Here is a 27,775-nt window from a genome sequence, read left to right as displayed (position 1 = left end):
GGAGAGAAGAAATAGGCAATGGAATGGATGTGTTGAGATTTTATTTTTAGCAGTATTGATCCATACTTTCATAGAAATATACTTTTCCAAAAGCCCTTTTCCTTTACCTGACCAGGAGGAAGATTTCTTTTTCAGTCACATTACCAAGTATAACTCAAATATGATAGTTTTCCTAAGAAAGAGCATTTCGACATTACAGTTAGACTTGATTTACATTTGAATACTGTGAGATGTACCCATAAAAGCATTCCCTTGTATGGAATTTGCCTTTGACTTCAAGCACCCAGATGTCACCATGGGACCCACAGATCATTTTCACACTGATTGCAGAGAAAATCCACGGCAAACCGGGGAAAAGATTCTAGCGTAATTTAGTATGTACATTCTCTTGCAGCATCCACTTTAACACCAGCACAATTGTAATATAGGAAAATATTACCCAAAAAGCACGACTGAGATTTTTAAAAAATGAAATATTTGGCTCCAAAGATAAATTAGGTTTCCAAAAGTTCCTTTAAAAATTATATTACACTCTTTGCAAAAATCACACAAGTAATAAAATAAAATCTGTAGACTCTAAACTGTTGTTAGGATGATATTTAACTGCATCATACATCTGCCTCAACTCACCTCCCAGTGGGTCAAACTCTGTCAAACCTAGAACCATAAAAATAAAACAGTGCATTATGGAAACAGCTTTTGCTCTCTCCCGGGAATCCAAGTTTTCAAATAAGACTAATTAAAACTGAAAAAAAAATGAAGCTAAGAAAGAAAATAAGCCAAAGGAACAGTGCAGCATGTTGTCCACTGGCAAAGAACTTTCAAACAAATGAAGAAAAATAAATTATGGGAAAATAGTTGGCAATAATTGAAAAATCTCAAGAGGACTGATTTGCTACAAAATGAAGGTTAAATTCATTCTGAAGAGGATCAATAGTGCAAAAAACCAGGTTCAGATCAACATTTCCTTCATGGCTCTTTTGTTGGAAATGAAACCAGGTCTTGGTAACTTATTAAACTAAACTGGAGCAGTCTTGTTGGAAGAGGACTATCAAGAACCAACAGGATAATGTGAGGAAGCTTCTAGCTGAGCTTCTGGGATTCACCAATACTCTGGATGTTGGCACTTTTCATCATCATTAAGTGTAATTTGTTTACAATTTGAAATAAACAAAAACTAATCACACTCCACACAGACAGGGATGAGTAATAAGTAGCGTTAGCTCTGAGAAGCATCTGTTGGAAATGGTCAAAATATTCACTGCAAAAGTGTGCATAAAAATTTAATAATCAAATTAATGGATTTAACAGAATCTATTAATTTCAGTCTTTTATTCAAAGTTGGCTCTACACAATATTGTCATATTTGCTCTCATTTAAGCCAAACATAAAGAAAACTGATCATCTAATATTAGTTATCAATAGTCAGATCTATGACTAACCCTACTTAAAGAGGTTTGTCCACCATAGGTAGGGCTCAAAGAACTATTCAGTTCGATTCATTAACAGTTTGGGTATGCCAATAATTTCTACTTAAGTTCTTAGTCCCCTCAGACAGCTTGACACCCTACCCTGGAAAGTACACAACACAACAAAGTATAAAACAATGCTAACTAAAAGGTTTGCGGTGGTCTAACCTCAGAGGGCTAATTTAAAAACTAAAGGTGAATATCACTAAATGCACATAATCCTAAATCAACTCCACAAATCTCTCCCAAGCGCTTAGTACAGTGCTTTGCATCATATTAACAAATATGATTAATTATAATAAAATCCCAAAAATCTGCTACAAGGAATCATAGGGTTAATGCAAAGTTAAAAAAGAACCAAAACAGGGCTGCCATAAATCCCATAAGTGACTCAAATCTGATAAAAGTCGGAGAGTATGAATGGTTACAGAGTAATATGCAGGCAGTAAATGCACAAGTATATGCCAAAGATAGTTATAACCAACTTCAACAATTATTGTAGATAAATCAATCAAATTTATTGAACACTGTGTGCAGAATACTTCTCTACGTGTTTGAGAGACTAACAATATAACAGAGTTGGTAGAGACATTCCCTGCCCACAAGGAACTAAGAGCTAACTACCTGTAATCATCTGATCAAACTGCAAGGGGAAAGAGGAGTTAGAAAGATAATAAGCAAATGAATTCAACACTCACCATCAGTCATGCTAAAAGCCCAGGTTCTGTAACGATTTGGGAAGTAAACAAGATTTGGGTAATAGCCAGTTCCCAGCTAAGCTTCACATTCCGAATACCCGAGAATAAATCATGAATGGTGAAAGTGGAAGGAGGGCTGATTTTGGGAGGATTAGAAACACCGAATTTTTTGAAACTTGAAGGTAATGATATTGGGGAGTCTAACTTTCACTCTTCAGATATCAATATTTCAAACAAGGAATATGCAAGCTATAACCACTGGCACCAGTTGTCTAAAAGAGTGGCTAATGAGCCTGGGGAGTTCAAAGATTACTCCTGTCCAAAATTCCTTTCATCATGAAAATGTAAGAAACAAGTTACTCCCATCATCCCTTCTTAGAATCAATTTTTTTTTCCCTCTGCTATGATTTTCTAACCCAGTAACATACTGCCTAATCTTAGTCAATTCAATTCCATTTTCTATTCTGGAGATACTCTGCTTGAACTCAAAATTACTTCATGTCTCTTCCATATTTATCTCTCACCAGGGAAGGCATGATATTCCCTGGAATATTAGGCCTTGAAATAGTAGACTGTTGATGGAGGTGTCAGCTTTATGACAATATCAACTTCAATCTGGTAATATAAATGTCAAGCATTCTTTCCTCCCAAGCTAAATTGTGGCTGCCTTAAGACAATTAGTCTAACTCCTTGCATGCTCTGATATCCTTCAAATTATAACCTCCATTAAATTAACCTGCCATTGGTAACAAAAATGAGAAACACAAAGTCTTTGGATGGTAAATGCTTGCAAGGAGTTCCATACTCTGAAATAAGTCGCTTGGGAATTAATCATAATCATTTGTAAAAATGCAAGGACTCCTATAAAGTCACAGTTACTTTTTGGGTTCAAAATAATGAAATATCTATGGAGAAATTCCCATGTTCCCTAGGGAATTTCATCCCATGTGGTTTATGTTTCATTAAGCCACACATAGAAGATTACACCAACACAATTCTTCCCAGCCTTTCAAAGTTTTTATTTCTGTAAATCTAAAGAGAATCAAACAGAATGTAAGGAAAGGCTAATTGTTGGAGACACCTTTTTTTTCTTCAAATAGTTTTTTTTTTATGGTACTTGTTAAGCTCTTACTTTGCCAGGCACTGATTCTAAGCAGTAGGGTGGATACAAGGTAATCTGATTGGACACAGACTCTGTCCCACGGGGGCTCACAGTCTTAATCCCTATTTTACAGATGAGGTAACTGTGACACAAATAAATTAAATGCTGTGCCCAAAGACACATAGCAGGTACGTGGTGGAGTCGGGACTAGAACCCAGGTCCACCTGACTTCAGGCCTGTGTTCTCTCCACTAGGCCATGCTGTTGCTCTACATTTATATACTGAACCAGTGAAAATATACATCAAAATGAATGAAAAATAATTTGAAAGTCTACATGATTTGATAGCTTGTTTCTCAAACAGATTTGTGTTCTTTACCTCATTTGTTAGGGGTAAATATTTCAATGCTTAACTTCCAGTTAACTGCCTAGACCAGGTCAAGCAAACACAGGAAAATTTAGGATTTGGCCCATTAGGACACCAAACTTTGAGGGGGGGAAAAGAAATCAAACTAGGTTGACAAGTTCTTTTTGTCTGGTAGCTGGTACTTCAATACATCTTGAAAAGTGAGATGGTGTTATAGTGCATTCTGGGAACTGGAACATGGAAGAATTTCAAGTCAGTGCTTGAAGCATCTTCTTGGCTATTAACTCTGTATTTTATAATTGGTGTAGTTTGAATTCTGAGCATTTAGGCAGATGTCAAATCTGGACTGAGCCCAGATAAGTATTTTTTGAGGATGTGAATCTGGCTCAAACCTTTACAAAGCTATATAAAATTGAATAAAACCACAAAATAAGACCTCTTTTTGGGGACCACACAGTATGCAGGAGAGGAAAGGATACTGCACACAGAAGTAGAAAAATGAAGGCATTAGGACTTTTTCGCAAATAATATTTTTCACTGAGTTGAAGTTCCCTGCCCATCCCCCTGTCAGAGGATTATAAAATGGTGGCATGATATCCAGGACGATAAAATGATTAAAAAAGTCTCTAGTTTAATACATATCAGCAGATTATGACACTTTTACTGGGTCTTAAAAGACGCGTAGTAAAATAAAACTAATCTACATGGGTTTCTTTTAGTGGAAAGTGAGTGTGGTAATTGGATCCATTCTACCTAATGGACACTAAATTAACTAATTAAATGCAGTTAAAAATATAATGAAAATGACTAGTGATGAATGACTTGCTTTGTACTGTCAAAGTGAGACCCAATTGCTTTTTTTTTCCATCAAATCCAGTGTTTATCATATTGTCATTCATAGTTCATTTTAGCTAAAATGTTTCTCTTAGATTCAGCACGCATGCAGTCATGCACAATTGTTTTTATTACCTCATGTATATAAACTTTACGTATACCATAAAGATCCTTTCAATTTTAATTTACCTCTAGGGTATTGGAATATTAGTTTACACTGTATATTCACTTCTTAGGATGTTCATTACTTTCATATTTAATGAACTATGCAATAGCAAGATTAATTTTTGTCGTTTATTATCAAGAAGAAAAGTGAAGGTGCACTATGTCTGTTGAGAGATGGTAAGAAGCACTGTAATGATTTATTGCTTGAAATTATTTAAATGATAAAATTAGTCTATAAAAGTAATCATGAAAGTAAAAAAATAATTAAGATAGTACAAATGTTGACCATTTTAGAAAATGCAAACAACTAAAAGTTATTTTTTTTAAAGTAGCCACACTATGAAATATTTTATTGTAAATGGATAAAATGGATCATATTAGCCTATTAAGAATACCTTACAAGGGGACAGATGTGGAATTTAAAATCCATTGAATATTCTTTAATGTTAAATTACATGTTTTCACCAATCACATCCCATTATATTTCACCTATGTTTTTTAGGATATACTGGCATGAGAATGCCCTTCAATGTGCCCCACAGTCAAAATATCCAAAAAAAGTGCATCACAGTAATACTTTGGATAATGAATGGTATTGCAAAAAGACTACCAGAAAAGTTTACGACCCATTTTGCAGACAGTGAGTTTAAAAACACTATTTTAGATGGTCACTAAAAGAGGGTTTCCCACTTAGAGATTGATGACTAACATCTTAAATCCTTGATTTCTACTTGAGTACTCCTCCCACTTTCTGAATTGTTTCCTATAAAGAAGTATTGGAGAAGAAATAGTAAGTAAGGATAAATGAATCATAGGAGAGAGTGAAATGTTTTAATAATAAAGTATTCACATACTTAAAAAATTAGTAAATATATTCATCTAGCATCAAAAGTCAGTTCCAATGACTATGAGACCAAGTGTGGGATGCAGTCTCTGATCTGATTATCCGCTATGTACCCCACTGCTTAGCAAACAGTAGGCACTTAACACAAATTACTACAGCTTCTTGACATCAAATTCTAAGTCTTAAATTTCATATTGCTACCTTTTTTTTTAACAATATTTCTGAACTGCTCCTAGAGTAGAGTACTTTTAATTTTCACTGAAAAAATTTTCATCACATCATGCTAGCCTTAATCTCTGTAAAAATCACATTAACTATATGCTCCTGATTCAGTCTACTGTCAGACAAACAGGCAGAGCTAATAGACAGAAACTTTGGAAGGCAGAATCACTCAGGAAACAAAAAAGAGCAAGTCACTTATTTTCCATTCATTAATTCACCAAAATACAATGTGAGCAGCAGACCTGGATTGTAGCAGAAGCCAAGCCAACTTGACTGCTCTTTGAATTTCTCCAACTTCTATTCTGTATTCCAAAGTTATTGCTTCAGCTACTCTATGAAGGTGAGCTGAATAGGGATCTTAAAAGCTGAAAGTTGTGGGAGTTTCTGTTTAATGAGGAGGTGGATTGGCCAACCATTGAAAGTTTATGAGAAGTGGGGTGATAGGGACTGAACGCTTTGAGTAATAGACTGGAGATAAAATACAGGGTGGCCATAGAGAAGGCCTATGCGAATACTCAAGGTGGAATACGAGTGCTTCGATAAAGTGCGGTTACAGTCTGAATGAGGGCAGATTCTAAAAGATGTTGTGAAAGAACTGACAGGATTTCATAACAGATAAATGTGTGGGTGGAATGAGAGAGATGAGATGAGGTAATGCCAAGGTTAAGGCTTATGAGACAGGGAGCATGTTGTTTACAGTGATAGCAAAGTCAGAAGACAGGCTTTGTGGAGGAAGATAAGAAGTTCTGTTTTGAACATGTTAAGTCTGAGGTATTGGCATGACATCCAAATTGAGATGTCCTGAAGGCAGGAGGAGATTTGAGACTGCAGAAGACAGACATCAGGGTTGGAGAAGTAGATTTGGGAATCATCTGCTCATAGATGGTAGTTGAAGTCGTGGGAGTGGATGCATTCTCCAGTACTATCCAGTGACAACAAATACTAACAGTGAAGCGTCAAGATTCAGACCAAATATCAATCAAACTGTATTCATCTCCAATTAACTACTATGATATCTGAACCAACCACACTAGGCACATCCGCCTTCTCAAGAATTCCATCATAGACACCTACTACGCGAGTCACACTTACTGCTAGATGGAATGCAGAATCACCGATAAAATTTTTCATCACCATTTTTTGGAGGGCTGCTGATGAGACTACTTGAATAGTAATAAAATTACTATCCAGTTCCACAAAAAGACCACATTACTAAAGAGGCTTACAAAAAAACAAACCTTACCATAAGTGCTTCCCCAAAGAAGGCAGTGTCATTTTCATCGGAAGTTCTTCAGAAATCATTTGGCTTGACTTTGCTGAAGAATGACGGTCAGAATCACGTGAAGCTCTGTTTGATAGTTCTCTCCTTCAACAAACTTGTTAAAACTCAGGAGAATTTAGGAGATCTAAGAAACAAACCAGAAAAATACCCCTGATCCAGGTTCCAAAGAAAAAAAATATTCCCAAGCCTAACTATAAAAAGGTTTAAGACGTGGGGACAGGAATAAAGTAAAAAGGAAGTTAATATTTAAGTGCAAGAGCTCTTTTTACACTATCTGTTCCTGAAACTGTGTCACAAGGAACAAGTTTCCAACTCTGAAATTCTCTCCTCAAAATGATCCCTTTGTCCCTCTCATTAGAAAAAGTAATAGGAATAGTTTCATTAATATTTAAGGATTAATGTAAGAGCACTACAAATAATAACATGATTTCCCGAGAAATAGGGCTTCAATAAAAGGGGATTATTCTGGAAGAATGTCAAATAAGGGGATCGGTTATAGATTCTGAACTCAAAACTTTTCTAAAAATTACAAGGAAGGCAACTGTTTGAAGATGTCAATACATCAAATTCCCATACCAAGAAAAATCAAGCTTCATATGATTGGTTCCAGTTCTCTATTATCCATTACAGTATGATGACCCATTGCTAGATGATTCTGAAGACCCTCTGACCCCACCAAACTCCATTGACCTCTTTGATTTTCACTTTACTGTCAGAAGACTTGTATTACTCATGAGAGCTTGACAACACTTTTCTGGTTTGTCTTAGTATTTTGTACAGTAGAGAAGCTAGATGTGTCCTTTCAGTGTCTATTCTCCACTGATTTCAGTCACTCTTCCTTGCATCACCCAGATTCCACCAATCATGAGTGACTGCACTTTCCTGTCAGGGTGCACTGTCAAATGAATAGGAATAAATCAGAGGTGATGCTTTTGTTATTTTATGCCTGCAATTACTATCTTTACTATGACTTCATAAGAAGTTGATATAAAATGAAACTCCCATTGATAGTTTCTGAAGAATGTTGTCCCTCTTAGAAAATATGATTTAAGATATGAAGGCAAAATCTGATTTTTTAAATTCATTGAAAGGCCATCACACACTACAACAAATAAAATAGTGTATAATAAATACCCAAATCAATGCTTTGGCACTGTGAATTTAGAAACTGAAACTTTACCATTTAATGGTTGTTAAGGGGAATAAAACTAATGATGAAGGAACTTATGGAGATGTTATCCTTCCAGGCTTAGCCTTTTATCATTATTTAATTGAGACTTCATTAATGCTGTTCAGTGCTTTATAATGTATGAAATGTGTCAAACAGAATATGTGTAATAAAAAACCTAAAATGGGTCAAGAAGGTGGAACTACATAAAGAAGGAATATGAAAAGGCAGTGTTTCAACAATTAATTCCTACCACCCTGAATCTAATCAACCCAAAAACCATTTAGATATTTTCTACTCAGAAGCATATTCAATGCTAGGTTTAGTTATTCTGACACCTTATCCTAGCATATTCACTTCATTTTACTCTTGTTCTTCCTCTTGCTCTATTTGTAAATAATTCTGTAGGTCTGTTTCCCCCTTCAAACTATAAACTCATTGTGGTCAGGTATGTGTTTTGCTTTTCCTTTACTTTCCAAGTGCACTCAATAGGCACTAGATAAATACCATTAATTGACCTCGGTGGTCTGGTATTTAAAGTGATTCGGGAATTTGCCTCTGCCACATGGCGTGGAGCAAAGAAAAAGGAAAAACAAAGATTATGATTATGTTTTAATTGCCCTCACCATAGTCCCTTATGATCTCCTGCACCCGAATTCACACAATATAATGTGTAACTATGGTAGATCATTGTGATACACAGGCAAAAGGGATCACATTAGAAATGGAAGAGGAGGACCAAAATAGGTCATATCAATAATAAATCAAGTGCTTCAAGATTATAAACAGGAGCAGTAATGGATTTCTCTCAAAATATTTTCTAGTTAGAAATTACAGCTTTTTCACTTCTCCTTCAACATGTCATTATATTTGTGTTGATGTGATTTAAGATTGTTTTATTAAATATATCATCTTGATGTAGCAATGAAACAAAATAAATAAAACTATATTGAAACTGACCAAGATTGCCCTTTTTTTTATTCTCACAAAAGATCAATCCCTATTAGATAGAAAAGTTTGAAACAAAACCTTTTTATCTGTTCCGACTTAGGGATAGGTTGCAGCGATGTTGACCAGCACAAAAAAAAAGGAGCAATGAAACAATAATTCAGTGTCCCATCCTGGATATAGACAATAAAATGTTAGATTATTGAAATTCATTTGAAATAGTCAGATCTGGGGGAATGTGAATCAAATCATGAATGAAATACCCTATTTTCAAATAATTTGTCTCAGTCACCTATAATAAGCCTCTCACCAATAGATCTAAGGTTGTTTAAATTGCAAATTGCAATTAGGGAGATAACAGGAGGGTTAATGAAAATCAGATGCAAATAAACATTGACCCTCCTTCATGGACAATCAGAATGGGGCAGAAGGGACTTGTTCTTCCTTCCCATTGCTCCCTGAATATGTCTTGCTATGGACCCAGAAGCTGCAAAATTGGTTGTATTATACAAACACACTAGAATCTTTGGAGACAGCTGCAAGAACTAAACAAAAGACACACAGGGGATAAAAACCCATCAGTCTGGAGTGGTTTTAGGTGTGACTGAGATATGAGCTATGGGCATGAAGTCAAGGGTCATAGAGGGGCTCTTTGTTCTTGCTATTCCTTGTAATCAATTGCATTTTTATGGTATTTATTAGTCACGTACTAATGTGCCAGGCACTGTTCTAAGCACTGGTAGATACAAGCTAATCTGGTTTACCATAGTCCATGTCCTACATGGGGATCACAGTATTCATCCATCCCCATTTTACAGGTGAGGTAACAGGCACAGAGAAGTTAAGTGACCTGTCCAAGGTCGCTCAGAAGACAAGCAGGATAGTCAGGATTAGAACCCAGGTCCTTCTGACTCCCAGGCCCATGCTCACTGGACCCACTAGGCCAGGGTGCTTCTCAGTGGTATGGATTAAGCTCTTCCTACGTGTCAGGCGCTGCAGCAGATACAAGCTAATCAGGTTGGACACAGTCCATATATCCACCATGAGCTCACAGTTTTAATCCCTATTTCATAGCGTAGTGGATAGAGCTCGGGCCTGCGAGGAAGAAAGTCAGGGGTTCTAATCCTGGGTCCCACCACTTGTGTGCTGTGTGGCCTTGGGCAAATCACTTCACTTCTCTGTGCCTGTTTACCTCATCTCTAAAATGTGGATTGAGACTGTGAACCCCACAAGGGACTGTATCCACCCTAATTTGCTTATTCCCACCCCAGCTCTCAGTCCAGTGCCTGGCACATAGTAAACACTTACCAAATACCATAATTGTTCATTACTATTACAGATTAAGGTCCTGAGACACAGAAAAATTAAGTGTCCTGCCCAAGTCAATTAGCCGACAGTGGTGGAGTCAGGATTAGAACCCAAGTTCTATGGCCTCCCAGACCTTTCCACTAGGCCACACTGTTTGCTAACTATTCAACATGTCCAATTTATTCAACATACACCGTGCATGTATAGAACACTGCACTTTGCTACAGAACATTTGCACTAGATATTAGGGAAGAGCAACAGAAGTAAAAAAAACCCAAAAAACTGGTCTCTGATCTCAAAGTGCTTCCCTTTGTGGGAGCAGAATAGCTATAAAAGTCAATAGCAAGGGATTTGAAAAAATGATACAAGTCAACTGATAGATAAGTAAATAGGTAGATCTAAGTGCTAATCACCCCAAGTGCTAAGGGTGATTACTGGGAGGATATCACCTGGGAAGGTAGAAATTAATTGGAAATTTCTCCTAGAGGAGATAGGATTTCCTTCAGGAGGGCTTTGGAGATGTAGCCTTCAGTTTAGCAGATTTTAAAGGGGGAGGGAGTTTTCTTTGTTACCGATTCTGAGTGAAATGCATCAACTTTCTCATGTTAATATTCTTAAAAAGATGTTATGAAAGTAATGTTACGTAAATCCATTTAGTAAGAGTGAACTACCTAGTAATCTAGCATTTTCAGTTCTTTTAGAAGTTGAGGACATGTCATCTTTGATTTGGAAAATTTCATATTAGTTTGAAGTCTCTGGCAAAAAGCTCAATGTTAATTATAATTTCAATAACAATTTGAAAGAAGCCACCATTATCAACCAGACATTTTTTCTGAATCTAAAATGCATTTTAAAGTTCGTTCAGCTAGGTTAAAAGTAGGGAAGAGAGGTGTCTGCAATAATTTATTCATCTCTAAAATGGAGGAAAAACACGCCTGTGCTCTCTCCCTCAGACTGAGGCTCTGTGTAGCCAAAGACTGCACTGCAACCTGATGCTATACCAGCGTCCAAATTAGCCACATAGTAACCGCTTAATCACAACATTATTATCCAGAAAGCATGGAAGCAGGGCTTCTTAAACTCAAACTCTAAGTGTTGGAATTCCCCAGAAAGTACCAGGAGGGTTGGGAGGGTATCATGGAAAATGGAGTCCATCTTGGTATCCTCTAATCTCAAGTAAAATATGGGAAATAGGTTGTTTCCACCTATTCGGCAACACAGAGGTTCTTACAAAACCCGATGGAGAGGTTCTAAATATGTGTCTTAGAGGCAAGAGAAAATGCAGAATTATAAGAGTGAAGATTTGGGTATTATCCTCATAGAGGTGGCAACTGAACTCCTGGAAAAAGATAGCTAAGAAAGGGGACAGTAGTGCCAGGGGACTATAGGGAGCCAAATAGGATACCCAAAGTTGGACTGAGAGGTGGAAAGGAAAGGTCAGAAAGGCGGGAGGAAAAATGGATGGATGAGAATCGGCTGGGCCAAAATCTAGAGTGTCTAAGAGTAGAAAGAAGAGAGGGGTCAAGATTGTCAGAGGTGGTGGAGAGATCAAGGAGAGTAGAAACTACTGGATATGGCCATGAGGTCTTTGGGGACCTTGGAGAGTGTGGACAAAATGGACAAAAATCTGATGGTAGCAGGTCAATTAAACTTCACCCATGCCATAATTTGACTCATTTATTCTTGCTGGTCTTCTGAGGACACAAAACAAGTGATGAATAACTTTCCCATTACTTTCTTATAAACAATTAAGAGATCACTTAACTTTTGTATTCAGATTTCACAAACCCGCATTCCTTTTAAGATTCCCTCATAAAAATGCAATCTCTTGGAAGCAGTGTGAACCTAGTGGAAAGAGCAGGGGTCTGGGAGTCAGAGGACTAAGTTCTCATCTCGGCTCTGCCACTTATCTCTGTGACCTTGGGCAAGTCAAAATTCTCTGTGGCTCGGTTACCTTATCTGCCAAATGGGTATTAAGACTGTGTGCCCCATAGAGGATGTGGACTGTGTCCAACCTGATTAGCTTTTAAGTATCCCCGCTAGTTTAGTACAGGGGCTGCTACTGGCACTAGTAAGCACTTAAATACCATTTTAAAAATGTGGTTTTAAAAACTCCAAAGGTCTTTGAGAAACAGATGGCCTAGTGGAAAGAGCAGAATGGGCCTGGGAGCATGAGGCATTGGCCAGGGAGTCAGAGGTACTGGGTTCTAATCCTGTATTGACCACTTACCTGCTGTGTGACCTTAGGCAAGTCATTTCACTTTTCTGTACCTCAGTACCCTCATCTGCAAATGGTGATTCAATACTTGTTCTTCCTCCTCCTCTGATTATGAGCCCCATGTGGGACCTGATTATCTTGTATGCACCCAAGCTGTTAGTACAGTGTTTGGTACATGGTATGTGCTTAAATACCACAATTATTAAATCACTTAAAACATCCATTTTCACTCTTTTTTGATCCTCTCCAACTTAACTGGGAACCAAATAATGCCCGAACTTGTGTTTAGATTTCTGTTATGGCTATTATCTTCACTTTAATATAGAGCTACAAAATGAACAGACTTTAGTAAACACTCCCCCCCCCCCAAAAAAAAAACAACAGAAAGAATACTTCCTGTTTGGTCATATACTTCTCAATATGAAGGTGGAATATATTGCTTGGCAAGTTTTTTTATATTTGTTCATTTACAAATAGCAAGAATCATTTATGGCTTTCCTATATCTTATATTTGTGATGCGGGAAATATTTCACATAATAGCTTTAGCTTTAATTTATCTTTTCACTGATATACTGAGATATTTTCATTGGTTTATATCAATTCCTGGAATACCTTTCAAGTTCTTAGTTTGCAGACCATATTGTGGGGTACAAGTTTTTCCTATTTCTTTGTAAAATCTTCCTCTGAGATGGGTTTTCTGTGCCCTGTTCATTTCAATTTCAATGCTACAACTGGCAGGTTTCCTCTACTGAATGCTTGCAGAAGAGTCTGGTTATGATACTGAAACAGGCTTGTTGCTGAGCTAGTTATGCACTCCAATTGGTGACCGGGTCCTTTGTTTTCTGTCTGCCTCTCTCCACGGAAAGCTGGAATGTCGCCTGCACTGACAGAAAGAACCCAAATCCTCAGCCACAGATTGCAAGGACCATTTGTTTTGAAAGCTCCATTTTTGAGGCAAGAAAATCTGAATATAAGCCCCAATGATTTGTTAGCTGAAACACCTGTCTGTGGGCATGCCTAAAAAAAAAAATTACAAGTTCAAGAATGATCACATTCTCACTGGTAAGAAAAGGATATGGAGTCTCATTTTCATGGTAATGGGGGAGGGGGAATTGGTTGATTTGGCACATATTGATGGAAGATTCTGGTCTGGGCTTCAGTAGCAAGGTCTGATTAATCAATTGACCCAGGGCTACATGGGGTTTGGTAATTACTGAGAGGGCCTCATAAGGTGGATGGACAGGGCACTGAAGGTCAGTTCAGGAGAAGGGGTGACAGGCTGAATTAACAATGATTTTTCTGACCAATCCAGGCAGGCACCATACAGTGAATCATATACCCATTATCTTACTGCCTGAGGTCTAGGTGATTATTTATTTTAATTACTCAGATTTCTACATCAATATAGTGACAGTTTCAAAAACTTTTCCAATACAGCTCATCACTTTCCATTTTTAACTTTTTCAGGTTGGGAGTGCAACTGTCTTTATGCAACTGATTCTGAAAGTTTGTTCCACCTACACTTTAGCTGTGATTATTTGACCTAATTTCATCGAGAGTCTTATAAGTTTTAAATTTTTGGGACGTTTGAGCTTGTCAGTATAAGGAGGGGTGCCAAAAACATACACTTTAGGGACAAGATTAAACAATGTTCAGGAGGGCTTCCCACGCATATATATGCCATCCAACTATCAATATTTGACCATGAATGTAAGGAAAATCCTTTGCATGGCTATCCAAACTTCAAAATAAATTATTCTGATTAATGAAAATTAGTGAAAATCTGAGAGAGGACAAATCTACTTAGAGTTTAGGCCCACATAATTAAAAAGGTTACTTGGGCATTTCTCTCCTCATTTTCACAAATCTAATTTACCCATCTTCAAATAAGGTGATGGATAAAGCTTTGCAGAAAAAAAGTTTTACATAGAATCCATCTTTTTTTTGACCCAATCTAGTGGGAAACAGAAAGCATTTTTGTCTTTTAGTATTTTCCAGAAGCCTCTGTTATAGTTGTCTATGAAATGAGTGTTCTGATTTTATCCTTTAAAATCAGGCACTGGTAAATGGCAGATTAACAAAGTATAATATCCAAAGGTTGAAATGGCATTTGCCCCCATACCCTAGCCCAAGTCACTGAGTTTTAAATTGTTCTACTAAAATCCCACCTCTTCCAGGAACCGTTCTTCAACTCTAGACTGGAAGCTCATCTCTAGACTGTAAGCTCATTGTTGGTAAAGAATGTGCCTGTTTACTGTTATACTGTATTTTCCCAAGTGATTAGTACAGTGCTCTGCCACAGTAATTGCTCAATAAATATAATTGAACAAATGAACCACCTTAGGAAACATCATTGCAGCAGTCAATGTCCCTATTACCAAGGGATTGCCTTATGGAAGAACTGTACATTATGGTAAACTCATTTTCTATCACCTGGAACAAGGCTAAGGCCAGAAGAATTATTTCTTCAAACACTGGGTCAGATTCTAACCAGACAGATGCCTACTGTCAAAAGAACATTCGCAATTCTGCCATCACATGCCATCTCAAATGCCACAGTAAAAAGGATGAGGGTTCTCTCAATTACATAGAATTACTCCATTTATTCTCTTTCCCCTCTTCTTGCTATTAACCGTTTCTGTCCTCTCTTCTCACTTCTTGTAAATAACATTTGCCTGAAAGCTCACCCACTAGACTGTAACAAGGCAGAGTAGCTCTATTATCTTCTTCGTAGCTCTCAGTATGGTGCTCTGCAGATAGCAAGTGGTCAGTAGATATTAGCAGTGATTGTACATCTGCTGAGAGAATTCAATAACACTTATTTCATAAAGTACTGTATTTAATCAACGCCAAGAAAGTAGTTAAAACAGTCAAATGGTAATGGTCCTAGCTAGGTTCGGAATATCACACTAAAGGGTTCGTGTTTCCCAGATGACCTAAAGTTCTGTTTTACACATATTTTGAGAAGTATTTTTAGTGCTTAATAATAACAGACACCGTACTAAGCACTGGGGTAGATAGCAATGGAATTAGGTTGGACACAGTCATTGCCCCACAAGAGGCTCACATTCTTAATCCCCATCTTCTAGATGAGGTAACTGATACAAAGAGAAGAGAAATGACTTGTCCAAGGTAATACAGCAGACAAGTGACAGAATCCTATTGGAACCCAGGTCCTTCTGATTCCCAGGCCATGATAATTAGACATGGAAGGGCTGAAACCAATTTACCATTTAGGGTCTCATCCCTTATGAGGAGCCCTTCTGCTAGGCTTTCCAAGATTGACTAGCTCTCCCTGCCTCAACCCAATCTATTGCTGGGAAGGCATAGTTAGGTGGGACACTATGAGAAACACGGAACACAGGAGGAGTGGTTGGGAAAGGGGATTTTTCTTCTAGTCACTTTTGATAGGACTGTAAATCTACCATTAACATTCCAAAAACTCTGCCCTACATTTATAGTTATTTCAGGGATATAATCCCCATAGCCATTGGAATTAAGCTTAAATGGATTCCTCTATCTACTATGAATTCATGCAACCATTAATTTGAACTATTTCTATAAATCTGTTGCAGGCAGACAATTCAGAGAACACCTGCTGTCAGGCTTCTTTAACTTGAGTCCCTTTTTGCTGCCAGCAAAGAAAGTGGGCATCTCTTTTCCACCTACTGAAAAATGGAAATCTCTAGAATTATTTTTCTTTTGACCCTCATGATCCTAGGAACACTCAACCAAGTACATAGCATGAGAGGACATGATAACTGCATAAAGTGAGAATTTAGGGAAAAGCTTTGGCTGCTTTCTGGGATCTTCTTATCCCTATCTCCTCCAGGCTCATATAAACAACACAGTGCCTCTCTGTTTATAAGGGTAAATTACCAGAGCTAAGAAAGCTTTCAGAATATTTTGATAAGATAGATTGAACACTAATGGGAAATCAGAATGTACAATTAAGTTTTACTCAATCCTAACTCGAGCTTGCTGTGCTGGGATCACTGTATTCTCCTAACTGCTTAATACAGTGCTTCCAGAGTAAGCATGCAATAAATATGATTGATTGATTTGCAGTATTCATCCTTATGTACAGCATATGAGCCAATATATTGTATTCCTGTCTGCCCATCCTGTTTGGCCATTCACTTGCTCAATGCTGCCTTTCAGACATAATATCCTTTGTGGTCTCTAAAATACAGAAGCAAATACATTAAGCTCATTCCATGCTCACAAAAAACCTATTCAAGTTGGGTTCTATTAGTTACAAAATAGATTTATTCTGTGATCATCAAATATGTTTAAAAATGTAGACCTAAACTATCAGGGCCCTTTCTGTGGCCTCTATTGAGGTTTGCCCACGCTGAATAAAATATTTATTAGTGCCTACATTTACTACTTATTGCACCCAATTGTTCTATCCAGACTTGCTGAGAATTCCTAACATGGGCACCTCAGCCAAAGCAATACTTCATAAAAACATTACTTTTAAGAAACCCCAAACTCCCCTAAGCATGGATGCTTTAATGTTTTAATTAGAAGATGGTTGAAGACAATAACAGGAACTCAATGGCTTGTTTATTATTCCTCCAGCTGACAAAAGTGGGGTGGCTTTTTGTTTTTTTTACTGGGCACAGATTAAATCCTCCTTTCCCCAATGCTTCTATGTGAAGCTGTAGGAGTACCAGAAAAGTCCCAGTCTACTAGAGCCAAGCAAAGAAACTATCTCCCTTGGAATGAAAGACTGAGGAAGAGTTGGCAATTCTCAAGGCAAACTCTATGAACCTGCTTAAGACTCTACTGGCTCTCCTGAAGGAAGAAACATCCTGATCCGAATAATTGCAAAGTTCACCAAAATTTTCCTCAATTACCCACCCTGGGGCCTCCCACATCATTCCTTCATCCCCGGTATCCCAAAGGATGACTGATTCTTTAAACGTTCTCTTCCAACTTCTAGGTTGATATCAATATTCTAAAAACATTTTATTAGCTATGAAACCTGGCCATAGTCTCACCCTGCCTAAAACTATCCTCTTTATCATCATTTTTGATACTGCTAATACTGGAGATTTTCTACTCTATTGATATTTCAATAATTACCACATTAAGAAAAAAAGCTAGCATTAGGATATATCTGAAAGTGGCTACTGAATAAACACGTGGGTAAAAACACAATTAGGACTAACGTTACTTTAACCTAAGCTGAAAAGTGTACTGAAATTCTATAAAAGCAGGGAAATACATTTTCTACTTAAAGTGGTCATTTGTTATCTTACCTCTCCTCCCTCCACGGGATGTAGCCTAAGGGAGGAGGCTTTGACTTCAGCAGGTGTTCTAATTAGAGGATGATTGTTATTTGAAAGCCACCAGCTGCAGATGCCTCCAGAGACTAAGTCACCTTGGGTGACAAGCAAAGTGGGGGCCACCTGGGACTGTCAAATTTTTGCCATTTACACGTGGATGTACATGAGAAACAAGGGGGGGGGGCAGATATTTGGCTACAAAGTTATTCACTGGAAGAGGAATTCTATAGCTAAAATAGAGACTTAACTTGTGAAAGGCGCAGTTTGTTTCTAACTAGGCTAAATCCTAAATCGTAACAAAACAAAAGCTAATTCTAGGGTAGTCTTCCAAGACCTTAGTGCAGTGCTTAGCACAAAGTAAGCACTCGATAAATGCTACCAATTTGACTGAGAAAACACTACTTAAAAGACAAGCAATTTCTAAACATTTTAAGACATTTAGCAGCTGTAGAGAGTTCCAGAGTAATTAAAATAAGTTCTTCAGCCTAATCATAAAGGAACATGAATTTGGCCAGTTCATACTGATCTGCCTAAGCAATAAGTAAATAAGTAAAGATGGCAGTAAATTGAATCAGTTTGACCGTAACAAAGACGACAATTGGAAATGCCTTTCATCACATTAGACAAAAAACTGCATCCACCCCAAGCCACGCTGACACTCAGCAACCACGTCCTTGCTGTGTCTTATTTCACACTGAACCATTCCCCAAAGAAATAAAATACGCTTATGCAGTTTTGAAAATTACTTTGCAGGGGTTGGCAAAAGTTTAGCACTGGCCCTGTCTACAAGAAAAGATTACCCTAATCATTGTCAGACCCAGGGCGTGGGATGGCAAAAGGTAAGAGTGGTCAGACACGAAAATAGTATTGGCTACCTCAAATATTCAATAGCCTATACAAGGACTGGAAATAACACCAAAGGAAATTTACAGACTGATAATTGCAACAGAAGACCCAGGACTAACAAAGACAAAGAGAGTTATTTAACAAGTGAAGTCCAATCTCCAAAGCCTACTGCCATCTATTTGGGGAAAAAGGGTGGAATAAAGAGTGGAATCACCAATCTTGAGAGGAACTCCTTTGTTCCTGACCTAATTTTGCCTCGGGCATTGATAAAAACAGGGAGATAAAATCTCACCCCAGAGAATCTTCCGGCAGCTAGCAGGGTGGCAAAAGTAGCAGAAAGAGAGGCATCTGCTCTGGGAATTCCTTTAAGTTCCACCACTGCACACAAGGTGAACTCCGCCCAGAAAACCCCAGATCATTCTGGGAGAAGTAGGCAAGCCACCCTCTTTACGGCCTGGAGTTTTCCTCTTTCCCTGCAACTGTCTTGGCAGCCCTGATTAGATTGAAAGCACACCTGCTCTTATCCAAGAGAAAGACTGGGAAGGAGGGGAGGTAGCAGGGAGGGAGGATTTGGTTTTGAGATCTGTGTTTCTATACTCTTTTGATGGCAAATTTATGACTTCTTTGATGTTTTTCTAAGTGCCTGGTACTGTGTTATGTAACTTCGTTGGGGGTGGGGAATGTGTCCAACAACAACCCCCTTTTAGACTGTGAGTCCTCTGTTGGGCGGGGGATGGTCTCTATCTGTTGCCAAATTGTACTTTCCAAGCGTTTAGTACAGTGCTCGGCACACAGTAAGCACTCAATACCAGTGAATGAGTGAATGAACTCTGTTATACTCTCTCAAGCACTTAGTACAGAGCTCTGCTCCCAGTAGTGAAGGAGTATGGTTATAGGTGGAGAGAGCTTGGGCCTGGAAGTCAGAAGGACCCGGATTTCTAAGCCCAGCTCTGCCACTTACCTGCTGAGTGACCTTGGGCAAATCACTTAACTTCTCTGTACCTGCCACCTCAGCGGTAAAATGGAATTAAGACTGTGAGTGCCATGTGGTTCATGGATTGGGGTCCAATCTGTTTGGGATCCAATCTACACCAACATTTAGTACAGTGCCTGGAACATAGTAAGAACTTAAATACCATAAAAAAATAAGCACTCAATAAATATGACTCAATGATTATAATAAAAATGATGGTATTTGTTAGCACTTACTAGGTACCAAGTGCTGGGAGATACAAGGTAATCAGGCTGCCCCACGTGGTGCTCACACATGGCTCACTGGAAAGAGCACGCGCTTTGGAGTCAGAGGTCATGAGTTCGAAGACCAGCTCTGCCACGTGTCAGCTGTGTGAGTGTGGGCCAAGTCACTCAACTTCTCTGTGCCCTCAGTTACCTCATCTGTAAAATGGGGATTAAGACTGTGAGCCCAAGTGGGACAACCTGATTCCCCTATTGTCTACCCCAGTGCTGTAGAACAGTGCTCTGCACATAGTAAGCACTTAACAAATACCAACATTATTATTATTATTATTAATCCCCATGTCACATGGCAGACAAGTGGCAGAGTCAGGGTTAAAAGCCAGGCCCTTCTGACATTCAGCCTGTGCTCTATCTACTAGATCATGTGTTTCTCAATTAAACATTTTAAAACCTAAAGCATTTTGACAAAGTCCTTCTGCAAAACAACGGACGGGGGTTAGTTATAAGTGTTAGCAAGGGAAGGTCTTAGAAACTAGGGGGGAGTCCAGGAAAGAAGGTTTCTTTTAGTATATTTGATTTTCTTCAAAATGTCCAACCCACACAGGATAAAAATCCCTATAATTCTTAGGTGAGACATCACAATCCCAACAAGTCATAAATGATATATTACTGACTATATGGAAATGTAATATCGCGGAATTATGTATGCGATAGTAATAACATATGGCTAAAGCAACGAAAATAGCATGTGTATATGAAGAGAAAGAAAGGCAAAGTCTCACTATGTATTTTCATTAACTGGCTTCTCTCTAAAGAAATCAAATTTTGAAGTTGTCAAAAATGTCAAATTGAGTTGCTTTTTCAGCCAATCAGGGAAGAGAGAGACATATAAGCAAGCTAGTGGATTAATAATTCAAAAAGACAAAACTGTATTTGGCTAAGTCTCTGTTCCATATTTTACTTGGTTTATTAAGATGAATAAGAAAAGTTATAAGGGTGATTTTTCATTAAAATGTTTTTTTCAATTATTTGGGTATCAATCCACAGGTTTTATAAATTGATAATACAGAAAGATAATGGAAATGATGAATAAAATGTTGCAATTCCATTTTGTTAAACCTAGAACTCTACTCTTAAGGCTCTCATTGTTATCCCTACAGTCATAATTTGAAAGAAGGCAGCCAGATCTCTGATCTGGCCCCCTTTCCAAACGTTGAATTCCCTTCGATGAATGGGGTAAGAAATATACACTCAGCCAGGAGACTGTAATTGTGATTAATGGACAAAAATCAAATGTCACCATTTGTTCTGAACAAAGACACCAGTATTTCGCCACGTGGCCAAGTCTACCAGGGCAGTACACGATTTTAACAAAGATTAATCATGGAAAGAATGGTTGAAAATGGATTTATATTTGAACCTGAATGGGACAAAGTCTGGGGTTCCATGTTAAACTCTGTCAGTCCGAAGTATCCTCACAACAAGGGGCACCTAGTGATTGATGCAATCATCATCATCACCTTCCCTGCACATTTCTCCTCTCTTTCTCCTTTCCCCTCCTCCATAGCCCTGCCCCTTATCTCTGTGCTACCATGGAGGATCTCAGAGGAGTCTCTGAAATCCAGAGGCTGGCGGAGGGTGGAAACTGGGAAGTTAAGTTTGCTAAAGGACCCTTCGAATTGAGAAAGATCAGACAAGATAGGAACCCGTGTGAGACTGCTACAGCTGGTGCTATCTCACTGCTGGGCTTTTTTCTCCTGGTGAGAAACAGCCGCCGGAAGAGCTGAGCTGTTAAATGCAATACGGCTCCCCACCAGCTTTCTCTTAGTTGCCACACTGGGGCTGTTACAGAGACCAAAAATCAAATTGGAAACTAACATAAGTGCTTAGTAGATGAGATCAGCACCTGGAAGCATCTGTCAGGCAGGCAAATTCAGGGCTAATCAGAACGAAGACCCAGTCTCGCAGAAATAAAACAAACCAACCTATCTGTACAGCCTTACACAGAGTTCACCTGTCCTCATTAACTTTCACTTTTAACTTCAGAGCAAGCAGCATCGCCTAGTGGAAAGAGCACCTGGGAGAGAGGTTGTGGGTTCTAATCACAGCTCTGACATATGTCTTCTTTGTGACCTTGGGCAAGTCACTTTAACTTCTCTGTGCCTCAGTTACCACATCTGTAAAATGGAGATAGTAATAATAATGATGATGGCATTGTTACTATTACTATGTGCAAAGCACTGTTCTAAGCGTTGGGGGATACGAGGTGAGCAGGTTGTCCCCACGTGGGCTCACAGTCTTCATCCCCATTTTACAGATGAGGTAACTGAGGCCCAGAGAAGTAAGTGACTGCCAAAGACACAGAGCTGAACAAGCGGCAGAGCCGGAATTTGAACCCATGACTTCTGGGTTCACACCCACCCACACCCCAGCCCGTGCTCTTTCCACTGAGCCATGCTGCTTCTCTACAAGAGAAGCAAGGTAAGATCAAGATTGTGAGCCCTGTGAGGGACAAGGACTGTGTCCAACTTGATTGCCTTGTATCTACCCCAGCACTTAGAACAGTGCTTGGCACACAGTAAGTGCTTACCAAAGAGCTACATTTATTGTTTCCAATATAATAATTCCAGAAAGCTCCAATTCCAAATTCCCTTTCTTTTGGTACAAAACAAGGACATAGAAGAAACACCTCAAATTCTGCTCTCCTGTCTCATGTAAAAGTGACCGGTATCATATCATGACTGCAATTGGCATGGAAGGGCACAAATCATTAGAATGAGAAAAAGCGTGGCCTAGTGGATAGAGCACGGGGCTGGAAGTCAGAAAGACCTGGGTTCTAATCCTGGCTCTGCAACTTGTCTGCTGTGTGACTTTGAGCAAGTCACTTCATTTCTCTGTGCCCTCAGTTGTCATTCTGTGAAATGGAAATTGAGACCGTGAGCCCCTTGTGGGATTGTGTCCAACCTGGTTTACTTGTTTTCATCCCAACACTTAGTAGAGTGCCCGGCATATAGTAAGCACTTAACAAATACCACAATTATTATTATTATTATCTGTAAAATGGGAATTAAGACCGTGACCCCTACGTGGGACAGGAACTGTGTCCGACCTGATGAACTTGTGTCTACCCCTGTGTGTAGTAGAGTATCTAGCACATAGTAAGCACTCAAATACAATAAATAAATAGAAAAATCTTGAATTGACAAGGCATTCTTTTCGCTTGACATTTCATCCTTGCACACACCCGCTGCATGGCCCAGGATTCCTCCTGATTGAGCAGACTGGCTACCACTGACTGCCGAACTATCAGCAGAACCTCTCACAAAACCTCATCCTCAGACTTTCCAATCTCTGGAGGACTACCCTGACATTATCTTAGCCGGCAGAAAAATGGGAAAACAGAGTCAGGCAGGTACACCTGCCCCCAACCCCCACTGAAGGGTAGAGAAGGTGGACAGGTAGGTACATACTCACCCCCCCAAACAGGGTCAGGGAGTTGGACCTACCCCAGGTCCCCAGAAGGACCAAAGAGTTAGATACACAGGTCCACCTACCCCCAGACGGACCAGAGAGTTAGATTCGCAGGTGCACCTCCCCCCAGACCCTCAATAAAGACCCACAGAGATGGATATACACAGTACACTCCTCCTCAGCCTCCAAAACAAGGCCGGGCAAACGAACCATCCTCCTCCCAGCCCCTTTACTGGGCCAGCAAAGTGGACACACATATATAAGGCAGGTCTACAGAGGAGGTTGCAGAGACATATACAGAGCTGAATACAAAACAGGTAATCAGAACTTGGCAAGGAGCTCTTTCCCTGTAGAGATATAGGAAAGGCTGAGAGAGGTTCAGATGGCCCGGTCATTGATAAGGTAGCCAGATCAAAAGGTTGCAGCTACCCTGTAAGGGTGATGGGCCTCATCACCCCTCCCCCGGAGTTGGCACCTCTGCTCTAAAATGCCGCCTGTGTTCTAGGAGTCTCCAGAGTCTGCTGGAAGAAACCAGGTGTGAGAGGGAAGGGGTCTGCTTCCTAAAAATGCTGCATCATGCCAATAGTTTCACTAACATGGCACTCCTAACTCAGTTTTCTTCAAAGACATTATGCTAACTACGACCAATGAGTCACTCCAAGTTACATCCAGAAACAAAAATCTCCTGGTGGATTGTGAGGCTGAGAGCTCCCACTCTTAGATTCAATACCCTCTCCAATTAAGTTCAGGCAAACTCAGAAGGAAAGAACCTAGTATTTTAGTCAAACAATTGACTTCACCTTTAAAACTATAGTGAACAGGCAAACTGCTTCCAAAAGAACCTTTACTTCACCTTTGAAGCCTGGAAATCTCAGCAATGAACTAAATTGTGTTTGCATTTAATTATAGGAGGTCACTTCTCTTAAATGGAAGTCATTCTTCAGTGAAAGACCTACAATATTAAACTTGAGTGTTTTTTATCTTTCCAAGGATGCAGAAGTAGGTACTTGTAACCATAAGAGCACCCCCAAATATACCGTTCAGAGAAAGGCCTTATAATTATTTTAAGTTTTAGTGACACAAGCAGAGACTGTGAATCTTTGAGTTTCCTCACCCACCTCTATATCACATTTTCTTAAATGTCAAAGACAAAGCAGGTGGAAGATGAGGGAGGGAAGGGGATCTATAATACGTCGGACCAGAAGAAAGGCAGTCGACAGAGCAAAGGGACTGAAGAGCTAAAGCAGAAGTTTACAATGCAGTGGATAATCACCCCATTTTTTTCCTGTTATGGCACTGGCCACACTTTTATAAGAGCTAATGTTTCACTGGTTTCCTTAAGTCTTGCTACCTGAGTCTCCACTCTGGGGAAGAGATCATGGAGATATAATAAAAGTGCCCAGCCAGAGAAAGGTTTTAAGATTTTCCTAAGCAATTCAGAATCCCACCTGAAATAACATGTAGTCTTTAGTACCATGTTTGTCACAGTTATTGTTCTCTGAAGATGACAAGACCACTAGGCTACCAGGTGATTGGGACAGGGAAATATTTGAACCACTCATCCCGAAAGTGTCAACAATCACTAGATACAGAGAGAGATTATCTGACCACCACTGCCGCTCCCCAAGAATATATTCATTTATAATTCCCTTATAAGCCAACATTCTACTTGATCATTAATTAACATTAATTTTGTTTATCAAGATGGTTCATTACTGAAGATTATATAAACTGAATGAGAATTTATGTTGGTTAAGGCATTTTGTAATTTTAGAAATTGATTTAGAATAGAGAAATGTTGTCATCCTATTCCTCATTCTCTAAAATGAAGCCCAAGTTCTGAAAGAAATCCAAACTCATTTGTCAAAATCTTCAAATATATTTGAAGCTTCATACCCCCTTCCTTAAACCTTCTGATTCTGGAGTGTTGTCTGCTTGACGATGTGTCCTGAGAGCTATATCAATCAGCACTGTTGCCTCCATCCAGAGCAGTCAACTAAGTTTTGATAATTACAGGACTGTTCTCATAGTAAAATGGTAAGTTCTATCTATTTGCAGCTGATTCTTGTCCATAACTAAGACAAAGGCAATATGTCTTAGTTCAAGATCATGAAAATTAGATCCGACCCGAGTACACTCTGTTCTGACATAATGCATGTTTTCACTTAGAAACCCAGGACAGAATTACAGTTCTATTCTAGCAAGACAAACCTCTTTGGATATGGTATGACAGTCGTGTGATTGCATGGATGGCAGAGATGGTGAGTGCGACCATATAAAGTTCCATCAATCAGGTGTTCTGCAAAAATGCAACCCCAGTTTTATAGAACTGGGTATATATGATCCTCTTATCTCTGCACTCATATTTTCAGCGGCATACATATTAGTATCAGAAACTGTAATTGCCCTTGAGAGAATACAATAAAGTAAGCATGATCAAGGCTCTCAAGAAGCTAATCTAGAAGGGGAGATAAATATATATATCTTTAATGATAAATTCAGTCCATGCTACTTATGAGAGCTTACTAAGTGCAGAGCACTGTACTAAATGCTAAGTGCTACTATGTATTAAATGATATAGTACTCAGTTTAAGCCTATCTCCTTAAGAAGATTCACAACTCCTCAAGGGAAGGAATTGTGTCTTACCAATTCTTAGCATGATCCTGGCACTGGGCCCTATCCATCGTAAGCCTCATACAATGTAAGCTCCCCCTGTACATGATAAGCTTTTGGGGGGCAGGAATTACCTCTTCCAATTCCATTGTATTGTACTTTCCCAAGCGGTTAGTACAGTGCCCATCACACAGTAAGCCCTCAATATATACCAATGATTGATCTGAAGTACTGTCAATTCCAGAGGTGTGTCAAGAGTTTAAATTACTCTATGTGGTATTTAATGCTGACTTCCTTTAGGCTGCGGTATAAATAGCTCACCTAATTGGGTATCATGCTATGCCACCCATTCTAATTCTTCAAACATTATCTTGTTTGACATAAAGGCCCAACTTTGAAATGTATATAGTTCAGTGAAGGAGTAGAAATTGTGTACTGGCCAGGGAACACTGGGGAAAGGAGAAGCCAAGGCTGGGAACTGAGTGCATCAACCCCTTCTTTGTCTCATGTCCCCCTGCTGCCTTATATAATTGCTACACAAGCAGAGAATGGAGGGCAGGGTGCCAGGGAGGACTAGGATAGGATTGGAACAGGACAGCAAAAGAAACAGCCGTCATCCTTTGATCAACCCCACTGATAATGGCCAATATCCTGGCTCAGGTCCCTATCAGGAGGGAGCTGGGAATAGTCTGGTCTAGGCTCCATTCATTTTTTGAAGGTTTGTTACGTATGGAGTGCTGATGTTTTTACGGAATGACATTAAAATCCACTGCTTGCCACTGATGGGAACTGATGTGAAGACCTCAGTGAGGATGAAGAGACAGTGGCTTCTGATCAGCTGTTCTCTCTTTAGATGAGGAAAAGACAAGTTTCAATTGCCAAAGGGATGCAGTGGATGTTGGAAATTCTGGACAGAATTCAAAAAACATAGGAAAGCATTATCAATGCAAGTTGTGGACTCACCTTGTCTGGAGACCTTTAAGAACAGGATATTGATATAGATTTTCTGCCTGAAATAGTTATGGCCAGCCCTGAGTGGAAGAAGGTGGGTGAACTCGATGAGGTATTAGAGTCTGGGCCAGCCTTATATGAATATATCAATTTCATTTTTCTTAATGTTAATTAAAATCCAGTAAGACTACAGATCCCTTTGACCGTTTTATTAAAATGGGGGCTTCATTTTGATATTGTCATTCCAGCAGAGAAAAATATGTGAAGTAAGCACAAGGGTGTGTGTGTGAATCTATTCCATTGTAGATTTCACATCATCATTTTGATTTTCCTAATCTCTATCAAGGAAGGAACGGTCAGACAATAGATGTGCGTCACTGTATTACTACTCAGGACCTATAGAGAAGCAGCGTGGCTCAGTGGAAAGAGCACGGGCTTTGGAGTCAGAGGTCATGGGTTCGAATCCCGGCTCGGCCACTTGTCAGCTGTGTGACTTTGGGCAAGTCACTTAACTTCTCGATGCCTCAGTTACCTCATCTGTAAAATGGGGATTAAGACTGTGAGCCCCACGTGGGACAACCTGATTCCCCTGTGTCTACCCCAGCGCTTAGAACAGTGCTTGGCACATAGTAAGCGCTTAACAAATACCAACATTATTATTATTATTAGTTCACATTCTATCAATGTTCATGGTTTGCTTTTTTCTTGGGGTTGCCACAAATTATGATCCAAGTGGCCCTCTGGGTGACATAGCACAATTGGATGAGCTTATGAAAT

General features: G+C 39.1%; 1 long non-coding RNA gene across 2 annotated transcripts in view; it reads right to left on the bottom strand.

The window, feature by feature from the left end:
* Window positions 1-415: 415 nt before the first annotated feature.
* Window positions 416-27,775, bottom strand: part of LOC114807658 — a 38,234-nt gene continuing 10,874 nt past the window's right edge. Inside the window, exons 3-4 of one of the 2 annotated variants that reach the window (XR_003755718.2) lie at window positions 6,944-7,106; window positions 416-657 (exon numbers count right to left, since the gene is read on the bottom strand). This is a non-coding gene — a long non-coding RNA (uncharacterized LOC114807658). Of the gene's footprint in view, window positions 658-5,070; window positions 5,398-6,943; window positions 7,107-27,775 lie in introns of those variants that run through there. The other variant, XR_003755717.2, reaches the window with a different exon arrangement.

The sequence above is a fragment of the Ornithorhynchus anatinus genome, chromosome X3 (assembly GCF_004115215.2).
Source record: "Ornithorhynchus anatinus isolate Pmale09 chromosome X3, mOrnAna1.pri.v4, whole genome shotgun sequence".
NCBI lineage: Eukaryota > Metazoa > Chordata > Mammalia > Monotremata > Ornithorhynchidae > Ornithorhynchus > Ornithorhynchus anatinus.
Note: the sequence above shows the minus strand (reverse complement) of the source record. Positions and strands in the feature narration are given on the sequence as shown.